The sequence below is a fragment of the Heterocephalus glaber genome, unplaced genomic scaffold (genome assembly GCF_053883595.1).
Source record: "Heterocephalus glaber isolate CG9 unplaced genomic scaffold, H.glaber_assembly_v1.0 deba00001472, whole genome shotgun sequence".
Lineage (NCBI taxonomy): Eukaryota > Metazoa > Chordata > Mammalia > Rodentia > Bathyergidae > Heterocephalus > Heterocephalus glaber.
In genome coordinates, this window is record NW_028258315.1 from 27,214,997 (window position 1) to 27,227,675 (window position 12,679).

The window sequence follows — 12,679 nt, forward strand, 5'->3', positions numbered from 1 at the left end:
ACAATGTGATATTTAAACTTGTGTGCCTGATTTACTTCACTCAATCGTGGTCTCCAGGTGCATCCACTTACCTACAAATGACTCAAGTTTATTCTTTATGGCCAAGTAGTGCTCCATTGTACATAAATACCACATTTTCTTTACCTGTTTTTCTGTTGATGGGCCTATGGGCTGTTTTCAAGATTTAGCTATTATAAATTTTGGCATGGCAGTTATGTTTGGGCGTTGCCTCTTTGTCGAGTTTCTCTGAGAGCTCTTAACAGTCTCCTGTGGATAATCAGCCAACATCATTTAGCAGTCACACTTCTAGGGGCTGCATCTGAACATGGGCCAACAGGAAAACAGGCTGCGGTGAGGGCTCCGCAGCAATCTGGCCACACATCTAAGAAGCAGGTCTCACGTCCCTGACTGTTGCGAGCCGGATAGAACTGAGCTGAGGACAATCTTTCTTCTTGGGGTTTTGTTGAGGCTTCGGTTCTAACCAGCTCTGGGATTCTGGGAAGTCACTTATCCCAGTGGTCCTCAGCAGTATTACTCTATAGCCCCACCTCAATTAGGTTTTGGGGAGGCCCAAACGACTTGTGTTGAGTGTGGCCTATGCCTGGCACTTTGTGGGTGCTCAGTGTTTAGTACATAAAGGGACATCTGAGCATGATACCCTCAAAACAGTTTTTGATGTTTTTAGCCCTCTTGTGTTCTGAGTTTTCCCCAAACCACGTCTGTATGTGTTTCCTCGAGCCTTGTCACTTTGGGGGAAGGCAGCAGTGGGCAGTAAACAGACTGTCACCATATCACTGTAACACAGTTTCATCCGTAAGCTGTTGGGATAGGACCAGGGCATCAATCTTGGGAAGCAGCATTAGCCAAGCTTTCCATTTCTGTGACATTTTGCAGCTTACCATGTGTTTTCTTGTCCTATTTCATTTAAACATACAGAAAAACGAAAGTATAGAGAAACAGCTGAATGTCCATATGTCCCATCCCTAGGGTGGCTGTGGCCCAGATGTGAAAGCTTAGATTCCTGGTTGTGGGCACCAGGCCTCTATGGCATACTGAGGACTTGTTGGCACCCAGAGTACCCATCCCTGGGCACAGCATGATAAGAACACAGCTTTGAACCTTCGTGGCCAGGGTGTGTAGGACTGCTGAAGAGCACAGTTCAGTGAGCTTGCTGCCTGTATAATGACAGAGCCTGATGAGAGAACTCCCCAAAACAACCCTGAAGTACACCTTCTCTGAGGGATGGGGAGCAGTGTGGCATCCCTGGTGTCCTTTGGCTTCCACTCCATCTGTACCTCATCTGTCCAGATGTCCTCTCTGCTGTAGCTGGGAGCTCTTTCAGAGGTTGGGAAGGGTTTTCATCCTGGCTGGCCCTCTCCCAAGATAAACAGTATAATTGAAAATGTACCCACAGCGTAATCTCTGAATTGGTGGATTTAAAACAAAGCTGATTAGAGATGTCCAACTGTAAGTGTGTGAAAAGAAAATTTGTCTTTAAAAGATGCCACAGCCTAGCATCAGCTGTCTTCTTGCCCCTCCCAGTGCTGCCAGGCCCACCTGCCTGCTGTTTGAGCGCTGTGAGGGGCTGCAGGGGTGGCCTTCTGGTGGACCCCTTTCCCCTCGGCGACCGGGGAGATGCGCATGTCTCTTAGGACTAGGAAATCATGACATGTCCAAGTTGGAGAAGATTTTAGAGATCTTCTGGTCTAACACTCTGCTCGAGAAAGGACATCCAGGGACGGCTGCCATCCCAACACGTGCTCACCATCCTCAGCTTGCCCTCCTCACAGGGACACCGACCATGTGTTAATGGAACAATTGAAAAATAAGAAGATCTAGAAACTTCTAAGACAAGAACATCAGGAACCAAACAGGGACGTATTCATAATTCAGGATCTCTAAGAAGAGGTAGCAGTATTTAATATGAAACCAAAACCATGTGAGTCAAATATTGAAGGATCTTTTATCAAGTAGGGGCATCACGTCCAAGGGGGGTTCTTCAGCCCCATGTTTTGTGTCATCTTTTTGTGGTGCAATACTTGAAAACATGACTTCAACTGGGACTTTGGCACAGATTCCTATTTTCCCTAAATTTGTAGTGAAACTTGATTCTCCTAGAAAAAAAATCGCTTAGCTAGGAAAGGAACACATTGAATGTGATTTGGAAGAATATTCCCATCAAATCAAAGAGCCACCGTGGTTCTTCCTCTGGATGTTCTTGATGGCTTGACTGTGTGGGTGCTCTCTTGGTCTTTCCTGATGATAGAACTAAAGGGGCTAAGTCAGCTGACGTTGTTCATTAAACTCTGTGCACAGAGGAAGGTTGATTCCCTGAGCGAGAGCCAACTCATGTTTTAAAGCCACTCTAGAGAAAAACAGACATATCTAGCTTATTTTAGCTGCTGAAGACCATTAAAAAAAAAAGAAATAGCCCTGTGGATGTTGCTGGAGGATGAGAAATAAAAGCCCAGTGACTGAAAAGCTAAATGAAGAGAGGAGGAGAAAACTAACTTTGAGTATTTTGAGTATGTGAAATGCCACTGTTTTCCTTAAAGGCTCCCCCAAATAATGGGGAGGATTTACAAGTGGTTCTGGCCAGGGCACGCACAAATAGAGGGTTTCTATCAATGGCAAATAGAGATCTATTACAATTTTCATGAGTTCCTTGGATTTGTCAGAAATTGCTTACAGATTCTCTTGACATTTCCTGATGATTTGAAAATGTTCATTGACTTAGGTGTTTTTATATTTATCCATTTATTTTCTCTATTGCATTTTACCCTCTTGAGCTAAGATGACAGCAAAACAAAACAAAACAAAAGCTGCAAAAACGAAGTCTGAAGCAGACTGTTGAATAAAGTTACTTTAGCTAATTCGCAGGTTCCCCCACCCAGGAAAGAAACATATAGCCCCTTCCTCATCCTAGGATCCTCTCAGGCACAGGGTGGCCTCAGGTGCCCAGGAGCTTTTGGAGAAAGAAACAAAAATGTACTGAGCCTGAATCATCACTTGGCACAAGCTCTGATTTTTTTTTAAAGTACACATCCATGATTTTGTGGTGTGCCTTACAGTCTCTCCAGGTATGATTTCCCCATCTTACACAGGAGTAAACTGAGGCACAGGCAGGCCACTTTGCTCAGGATCACCTGCCACAGGTGGTCAGCCTCAGGATCTGACCCCTTGGTTTTCTTCACTCTGCATATTAGACTGATAACCCACATACCTGGCAGGCCAGGTCAGTTATCCGCAGAAGTGACTCTGAGTTTGCTTGTCATCATCCTAGCCTGTGAGGTGACTGAGGTGAGATCTCAGAATGGCAGGGCCAGAATGAGATGGCGGGTAAGCACATGGAGAGTGAAGGTGCTGTCCTGGCCTGCGGATACACTGCCCACGGAGCATGCTGGCCAGTAGGGAGCTGGCAGGCCGAAGAGGATGCAGTGTAGTTTACACTTGGTGAACCAAGAGAAGGTGGTGCAAAGTAGTACTTGGCAGGCAGGTAGGCAGACAGGTAGCCAGGTAACTCTGCTTAGTGGAGGAGAGCAGGGGAGGGTAGTGTGGACAAGTGGCTCTCCAGGGGACACAGTTCATGGTCTGTCTTTACAACTGTCTTGCAAGAAGTTACTAGAAAGAGATGAGATGAGAAAACCCAGGCTGGAGAAGTTACAGTTTGGCAAGTCAGAAAGTGTATCAGTCAATGCTTACTAGAGAAAAAGATTTAATACAAGATATACAAATATGTAAGAATTTACAAGATTGGCTCACAAAGGCCACCCATAGAGTAGAGGAGTGCAAAAAAATTCTGCCTGTGCCCTGGGGGTCTGAAGGCTCTCCAGTTGAAGGCCTGGAGCTCACTGTAGCGTCTGTCCCCTACGAGTTTGTATTAGAGGCCGAAGGGTCTGCAATGGAAGGCTGAAGGGTTGGTGCTGCAGGCTGAAGGGTCTGTGCTAGAAGCCAGGAGACAACGTGCAAGGTGAAAGCAAAGACTAGAGCTCCTCGGAAGAAACACAAGCAATCCTTCCTTCTTCCTTTCACTTTTATACCATTCTGGCAACAATCCTCTCTAGAGTGAGTTTTCCACACCCAGAACTACGCTGAGCCAATTAATTGGGCATTTCTTACTCAAATCGACGCACAATCAATTAACTGTCACAGAAAGCTATGAGGGGTTGAGGTGGATTAAACCCAGGCTAACTTTAGAACTCTCTTGAGTGCTGTTTAGTCTTCTAAAAGTCTCCTTGCTCTTGGAAAGCTTAGTTGTTGTTGTTTTTTTCTAATGGAGAGTTGATTGTGGAGGCCCTTTCATGTAGGCAACTTGCATTCCACGGAGCAACACATTGTCACACTTGCTGGCTAATGTGTGCCCACTGGGGGCTGGCCCTCTTTGGTGGCTACTGATGCCCTGCCCTGAGATACCCTCACCATGTTGGTCCTGGTTGGCTTCTGACTGCCAGCTGACCTGGCCCCATCCAGATCTGTGCCTGGCTTTGATATCTAAAGGCCACATGTGAGATCACTGGTACATGCTGAATTCTAGCCCTCAGGGAACAGCCAGCAACTCTGGCTCTTTGCCTGCCCTGGCAGATGGCCCAGATCTGAGGGTTTATATGATATCTGTCTGGTGGTAGTGACTGATAGAGGCACTAGCACCTCATTTTAATAATTTAGTGATCATAAAACATGCACTTTGGGGACAGAAACTTTCAAAAGGAGCTGGGAGATGTTTGTGCTTGGCACAGTACAGAAACATACTGATGTAACCAAAGTCCACTTAAGATATTTAGGCATCAAAGCATTCTCAGAGACTTACTCTTTTTATTATTTTTTAATTTTTAAAATATATATATTTATTGGTACATTTTAGGTATAAAATACATTTACATTTATCATTGGGTGTTTGTACCAGAACATGATGCATCTTGGTTTTTATTTTTTCTCCCGTTCCCTGTGCACCCTTCACCCCCTCCACCCTTCCCTATTTACACAGAGTTTGATTCCATTTTTTTTTCTGCAAATAATTTCTCTAGTTACTCTTAACAGCAAAACTTATTGCTTTGTCCAAGATGAAACCATTGTGGAGAGGTATTGTAAGGCAGGAAGAACCAAGAAGTCTTTATAATTAGTGTACACTGTTTGAATGTAAATGAGCAACTTGAAAACGGTTGGCTTTCTTTAAGACCCTAAGTATTCTTCACTGTAATCTTCCCGAAGGCATTAATCTGTTTAAACAAACTGCAGGTGGTGCAAAGGTTAATTTCAGTCTAGCCCCTGAACTCCAAAAGCTAATTGTGTTTGAATTACTCAGACAGAAGTGAGCTTTCTGTTTGTAGTCATGGCCTCTTTAGATGAGGAAGCTATATATAGTGTCTTGATATGAAGTGATACTAGAAGAGTTTTGTAGAGGAATCCTCAAGTGGAGATAGAAGACAGTTGTATTCTGTTGTAGACGTGTCCCTGCATCTCAGACCCAGATCAGTTACAGCTCACACCCTTTATGGCCTAGGTGTCGTGGAATGTGGATTCCTTATGCCCACATTGCTGGAATGTGGGGAAAAGTACTGAATTTCCTCTTACTTTTAATTTTATTATTATTATTTTTTGGTGCCGGGGATCGAACTCAGAACCTTGTGCTTGCGAGGCAGGCACGGTGCCACTGAGCTACCCCCTTATTTTTTAGCAAGAACATGCAGCAGGTCATTTTCTGTGGTGTAATCGTATCATTTTTTTTTTCAGTTCAATTGGTGGTTTCCTCTTTATTGATGTGACTCCTACTCCCTCCCCCACAATTTCAGTCCCTCTCATTACCCCCCAAAAAGAAGGTTGTGAAAGGGATTGTTGGGGTTCTGAACTCCCTGGACAGTTAGAAAGGGAAGAGAAACCAAAACAATCACTGGGTGTGACAGAGATTGACAGTCAAGAAGTATAAAGCGCAGTGGGAAAGGATGGTAAAAAAAGGAGAAGAAAGGAGAGGTACAAAAGGCCATGTCCACTATTACCCCTCCTGCTAAGAGGGGCTGGATGGAAAGCCTTAATCTTTTAAGAAGTGCAGGTCCTGAAGAAGGGAGGTGGTGTTTGAGCCTGAAGGAAGTGAAGGTCAGGGAAGGGGTGCCACCTCTCTCTTCGTAGAATGGAACCCCCCATCTCAGGGGTAGCAGCTTCACAGACCATAGACACTTTCATCACTGTAGGCAGTGTAGAGAAAGAAGTCTTCTTCATGGTGTTCCTGGTATAGCTGACCCATTGTGGCACTGGTGGGTGGAATTACATTGTTCACAAAGAAAAACAAGGCGTCCTCAACTTGGAGATGAATCCGCTTCCGGATTAAGAAGTAGAACTGACTAACCGTGAGATCAGAAGGCACCAGGTATTTCTTTTTGTCCAGGTCCCCTATCCGAGCTTTGGGAGCCTTTTCTGCTATCACCGGAACCCGGCCCGGATATTTTTTTCGGATCTTCTCGCCCTCAGAGCTGCACTTCTTGAACGGATGCACCTCTTTGTACACGAACTTCATCCTCCCAGGAACAGGGTTGGACCGAGCTAATCTGAGGGAACCCGGGGAGCGGGGTGGGGGGAGGCGGTGATGGCAGCGACGAGCGGGCGGACTCAGCGGAGCGAGTCGTATCATTTTTAAGGTCAGGTATTTAGAGGGTGCAAGCCTTTGATGTAGGTTTAAATTCTGAGTATTATGAAAAATTTAGTCCAAAGCAGGGTCTTGCTTGAGATATGCTCCTGTCTCCAGGGAACTACTTACGTGTGACGTGTGGACAACTTGGGATCGTTTTCTAATAAACATCTTCAAGTTGGCATGCAAAGTGGGACATTTAGAAAGCCATGAAAATGAGTTTGTGCATGAGATATGGCATTAAAAAGGTGACAGTGACCTTTATAGATGGTCTCACATGAGAAAGTGATTTTCTGTTAGGGTGGGCGCAGGAGTGTGTGGTTCTCCGTTGCACAAGCATAAGCACAGAAACCCAGGTTGTGGGGGTTGCTTTGAGATGACAGCCACAGAGAGAGCTCCTTTTGGCTCATTCATATTTTATTAGAGCAGCAGTTAGAAAATTAATCAGAGACACCCATCTGCAGCTAGCAGCACTCTTGAGGCAGGTTTCAATGGCGGTCAGATTTTTGAGTAGCACTTTACATGAACAGAAAAAGACAATCATTTACAACTGAGAATTAATAGCACCTCAGAGAGAGGCAGCTCTTCCATACGGCTATGACTCTCTGCTGCCTAATTCCTCTACCACCTGTTTCAGCTGGCACTCCAGGCTCAAAGAAGAGAGAAAGCAAGACACAGAGCAGGCTCATAGCCGGTAACGTGGTGGTTAGTGGAGAGCGTAGGCTGAGCACTGTGGAACTGCGTGGGTCACTCTGAGGCTGTGTCCATAGTGTGGGACCCTGGAGCCTGGTCAGTACAGAGAGAGGCTGAGGTCAGAGGGGGCAACTTTGCCTTGAGCTGCACTGCCAGGTGGTTGTGTCCAGGCACCCTGCCTCAGGAAGAGGTTCCAGTTGTTATTCTGTTTCTGCATTGAAAATAGCACAAGCCACTGAGCAGTGGTGTAGGGAATGAAGGCCTTCTCTCTCCCTTCTGAGATCCATGGCTGGGACCCTGAATGGCAACAGGTCACCTCTAGGGCTAGCTCTATAAGGCCATGGCTGGGGTATGGTTTTTGTCTGGAGACCTCCTGTTTGTGACCTGGGATTTGCCTAAGTCTTTTTTTTTTTTTAAGAGTTTATTTATTTATTTTAGAAAAACGTTTATTGGTATATTTTAGATAACAGTCATCATAGGGAATTTGTACCAGTACATGATATATATTGCTTCTTTTCCCCATCCCCCCTTTTGTACAAAAGCTTTGTTTCTATTTTTTCCTTGTCCCTTCTTTCCTTCCCTCTCCCCCTCCCTTCTTCCCCTTCTCATTTGAACATTTTCTTCCCATTCTCCAGTGTCTATTCTAGATTTTAGTCCTTATTTCCACTTTCAGTTTCTCACATCAGAGAAACAATGCAGTATTTAAACACGTGTATTCAATTTATTTCACTCAAGAGTATGGTCTCAAGGTCCATCCATTTAGCAATAAATGTCTCAAGCTCATCCTTCTTTATGGCAGAGGAGTGCTCCATTTTATAAAAAACCCTAGATCTTCTTTATCCATTCATCGGTTGATGATCATTTGAGCTGTTTCCAAGATTTAGCTATTATAAATTGTGCCACTATAAACATGGGTGTGCATATATTGTTGTGGTGTGTTGCTTTCAATTCTTTCAGGAAGATACCCAGCAGGGAAATAGCTGGGTCAAATGGGACCTCTAGTCCTAGTTCTTTGAGGTATCTCCATACGGATTTCCACAGTGGTTGCACCCATCTACACTCCCACCAACAATGGAGAAGGGTTCCTTTCTCTCCACACCCCCTGCCAGCCTTTGTTATTGGTTGATTTCTTGATAGCAGCCATTCTTTCTGGGGATGAGGTGTAATCTCAGTGTTGTTTTCATCTGCATCTCTTGAATGACCAGTGATGTTGAACATTTTTTCATGTATTTCTTTGCTGCTTTTACTTCTTTGTCTGAGAAGTGTCTGTTCATTTCAGATGCCCATTTTTGAATTGGGTCTTTGATTTTGGGGGGTCTGATTTTTTTCAATTCTTCATATATTCTAGATAGTAGACCTTTGTCTGAGGTACAGTAGCTAAAACTTTTTTCCCACACTGTAGGTTGTCTCTTAGCTCTATTGGTGGTTTGTCTTGCAGTGCAGAAGCTTTTTAATAAGATGAGATCCCAGTTGTTGATTCTTTGTGCTAGTTCCCATGCTACTGAAGTTTTGTTCATAAAGTCTTTTCCCATGCCAATGTCTTCAAGAGTTCTACCTAACTTATCTTCCAGCAAGTTTAGTGTTTCTGTCTTAATATTTAGATCTTTAATCCACTTCGATCTTAATTTAGTGCATGGTGATAGGTACGGGTCTAGTTTTAAATCTTTGGCAGGTTGAAATCCAGTTTTTCCAACACCATTTATTAGAGAGGCTATCTTTCCTCCAGTGAGGGTGGTTGGCTCCTTTGTCAAAGATGAGGTGGCTGAGTATGTCTGAAGTTGTTTCTGCATTTTCTAATCTATTCCACTGATCCTTGGGTCTGTTTCTTTGCCAGTACCATGCTGTTTTTATCACAGTATCTTTGTAGTATAGTTTCAAGTTGGGGATTGTAATACCCTCAGCCATATCTCCGTTGCCTAGAATTACTTTTGCTATTCTAGGTCTCTTCTGGTTCCAAATGAATTTTTGGGTTGTTTTCTCTACCTCTGTGAAGTATATTGTTGGAATTTCAATTGGCATTGCATTAAATCTATATAGTTCCAATTTTTTGTAGGGTTTTTATTATAAATGCATGTTGGATTTTGTCAAATGCTTTTTCTGTGTCTATGGAGATAATCATGTGGTTTTTGTCCTTGGCTCTGTTGATGTAGTGTATTACATTAATTGATTTTCGTATATTGAACCATCCCTGCATTCCTGGGATGAATCCCACTTGATCAGGGTGTATGATCTTCTTGATGATCTTCTGCATTCTATTTGCCAGTATCTTATTAAGGATTTTTGCATCTATGTTCATTAGTGAGATTGGCCTATAGTTCTCTTTTTCAGTTGGGTCTTTCTCTGCTTTGGGGATCAAGGTGATGCTTGCTTCCAGGAATGAATTTGGGAGTATTGCTTCTCTTTCAATTTCATTGAAGAGTTTAAACAGTAGTGGCAGCAGTTCCTCTCTAAATGTCTTGTAGAATTCAGCAGTGAAGCTATCAGGGCCCGGGATTTTCTTAGATGATAAGTTTTTAATTACCTTTTCAATTTCATTGGTTGATATTGGGTTGTTCAGAATTTTTAGGTCTTCTTTGTTCAACTTTGGTAATTCATGGGCTGGGGATTTAGCTCAGTGGTTCCAGTGCCTGTCTCACAAGCACAAGGTCCCAAGTTTGATCCCCACTACCAAAAACAAAAAAACAAAAAAACAAAACAAAACAACTTTGGTAATTCATATGTATCTAGGAATCTGTCCATTTCTTCTGTGTTGTCCATCCTATTGGCGTATAGGTTCTGGAAGTAGGTATTGATGATCCTCTGGATTTCTGCTGGGTCTGTTGTAATTTCACCCTTTTCATTCTTAATTGCATGGATTTGAGCCTTTTCTTTCCTTTTTCTGACAAGGTTGGCTAAGGGTTTATCAATTTTGTTGATTCTTTCAATGAACCAACTCTTGGGTTCATTGATTTTTTTGTATTGTTCTCTTAGTCTCCATTGCATTGATTTCTCCTCTGATCTTTATAATTTCCTCCCTTGTATGAGCTTTGGGGTTGTCCTCTTCTTCTTTTTCTAGAAGCTTGAGGTGCAGCATCAGGTTGTTTAATTGGGCTCATTCTGTTTTCCTAATATGCGTATTCAGTGCTATGAATTTCCCCCGTAAGACTGCTTTCATTGTGTCCCATAGATTCCGAGATGTTGTATTGTCATTGTCATTTAATTGAAGGAACTGTCTGATTTCTTCTTTAATTTCCTCTGTGACCCATTGGTTATTCAGAAGTGTGTTGTTCAATTTCCATGTGTTTATGAAATTTTTTGAGTTTCTTTTGCTATTGATCTCCAATTTCATTGCACTATGGTCTGATAATATACAGGGGATAACTTCAATTCCTTGGCACTTACTTAAACATGTTCTGTGTGTGAGTATGTGGTCTATTTTTGAGAATGACCCACGTGCAGCTGAGAAAAATGTGTATTCTCATTTTGTGGGGTGGAACACTCAGTAAACATATGTTAAGTTCATTTGTTCAAGAGTTCGATTGAGTTCTAGTATTTCAGTACTTATTTTTTGTCTAGTTGATCTATCTATTTTTGACAGTGGGGTGTTGAGGTCCCCCACTACAATTGTATTCGTGCATATATGACTTTTCATGTCCATTAGTATTTGTTTTATATAGTTGGGTGCACTAGTGTTTGGTGCATAGACATTTATGATTGTCATCTCTTCCTCTTGGATTGTTCCCTTTACAAGGATGTAGTGTCCTTCTTCGTCTCTCTTAATCAGTGTTGGTTTTAAATCTACTTGATCTGCCAAGAGGATAGCTACTCCTGCTTTTTTTCGGGTTCCTGTCACATGGAGTATTGTTTTCCACCCTTTAACTTTCAGTCTATGAGTTTCTTTTTAAATTAAGTGTGTTTCTTGTATGCAGCATATTGTTGGATTTTGTTTCTTGCCCCATTCTGCCAGTCTATTTCTTTTGATTGGTGAATTGAGACCATTAACATTGATGGTTATAACTGAAATGTATTGACTTGTCATTGCCATGACTTTTTCTTTTTGTTGGGTTCTCCCCCTTTACATTTAATTTCTTATCATGCCAGATGGGTTCATTTTGCTTTGCTTCCTGGGGTTGTGATCCTCCATGTCTGTTCCTAGGATATTGTGTAAAATTCTTTGGAGTGCTGGTTTGGTAGTCACGAAGTTCCTAAGGTGCTCTTTGTCATGAAAGTATCTTATTTCTCCATCAATTTTGAAAGATAGTTTTGCAGGGTACAATCTGGGTTGTATCCTGCAAATCTGGGTTGGAGGCTGTTTTCTTTTAGGGCTTGGAATATGTCACTCCAAGCTCTTCTTGCCTTGATGGTTTGTGTTGAGAAGTCTGCTGTGATTCTGATGGGCTTTCCTTTGTATGTGACTTGTTTCTTTTCTCTAACTGCTTGTAGAAGTTTGTTCTTCTGTTGTGTTTCTGGAATCTTAACAATTATATGCCTATGTGTAGATTTTTTTTGGTCAAGGCTATTTGGAGTCCTATATACCTCACTTATCTGTATGTCAAGCTCTTTTCCCCTGCTTGGGAAGTTTTCTGCCATTATTTCTGTGAGGAGTTTTTTTATGTCATCTGCACTGTCTCCTGTTTCTTCATTGATTCCAGTCAGTCTTATGTTATTCTTCTTTGAATCATCTAGCAGCTGGTGGATTGATTTCTCATGTTCCCTTATAATTTTGAAGCAATTTTTCTTTTCGTGGTCATTAATTGCAATCTTATCTTCTTTTTTTTTTTGTACCAGGGATCGAACTCAGGTCCTTGAGCTTGCGCAGCAGGCGGCAAAACCACTGAGCTAAATTCCAGGCCCTGATCTTATCTTCTTTATCTGAAATTCTGTCCTCACATTGGCTCATTCTGCTGTGTAGACTTTCAGTGGAGTTTTTCATGTCCTCAAAATCTATTTGCATCTGTTTTATGGATTCCATTTGTTTCCTATGTTTGGATTCCATCATGTTCCTGAGCTCCTCTCTAGATTTATTAATCATGTATTGCACTAGGGGCACATTTTCTCCTGTTATCTGAGAAATTATTTCTGATTTCATTTTTTCCGGATCCCCTTTTGTTGCCCTTTCAGTGGGTCCAGGTGGTTGAGTATCAGAGTGTTCCATCTCATTTCCCTTTGGCTTGCTGTAGGTGATCTGGAAGTCTGGTTTTGAGACTTATTTACATGTTTTCTCATTTCAACTGGGGTGGGGGCTGTTGGTGCCTGCACGGATTACCTCCTCTGAGCTGGGTGAGGTGGGACAGGGGCCGGGAGCAGCGGTAGGGATGGTGACCCAAAAGCCCTTTCCTGTGGGCTGGGAGCAGCGGGGAGGGATGGTGGCCGGGAAGCTCCTTCCTC

At 42.8% G+C, this 12,679-nt stretch overlaps 1 protein-coding gene and 1 pseudogene across 4 annotated transcripts in view; one reads left to right on the top strand and one right to left on the bottom strand.

Moving 5' to 3' along the window:
* Positions 1-12,679, top strand: part of Disc1 (DISC1 scaffold protein) — a 340,459-nt gene that overhangs the window by 20,309 nt on the left and 307,471 nt on the right. The window lies entirely within an intron of this gene.
* On the bottom strand, positions 5,704-6,523 carry LOC101708571 (gamma-aminobutyric acid receptor-associated protein pseudogene; annotated as a pseudogene).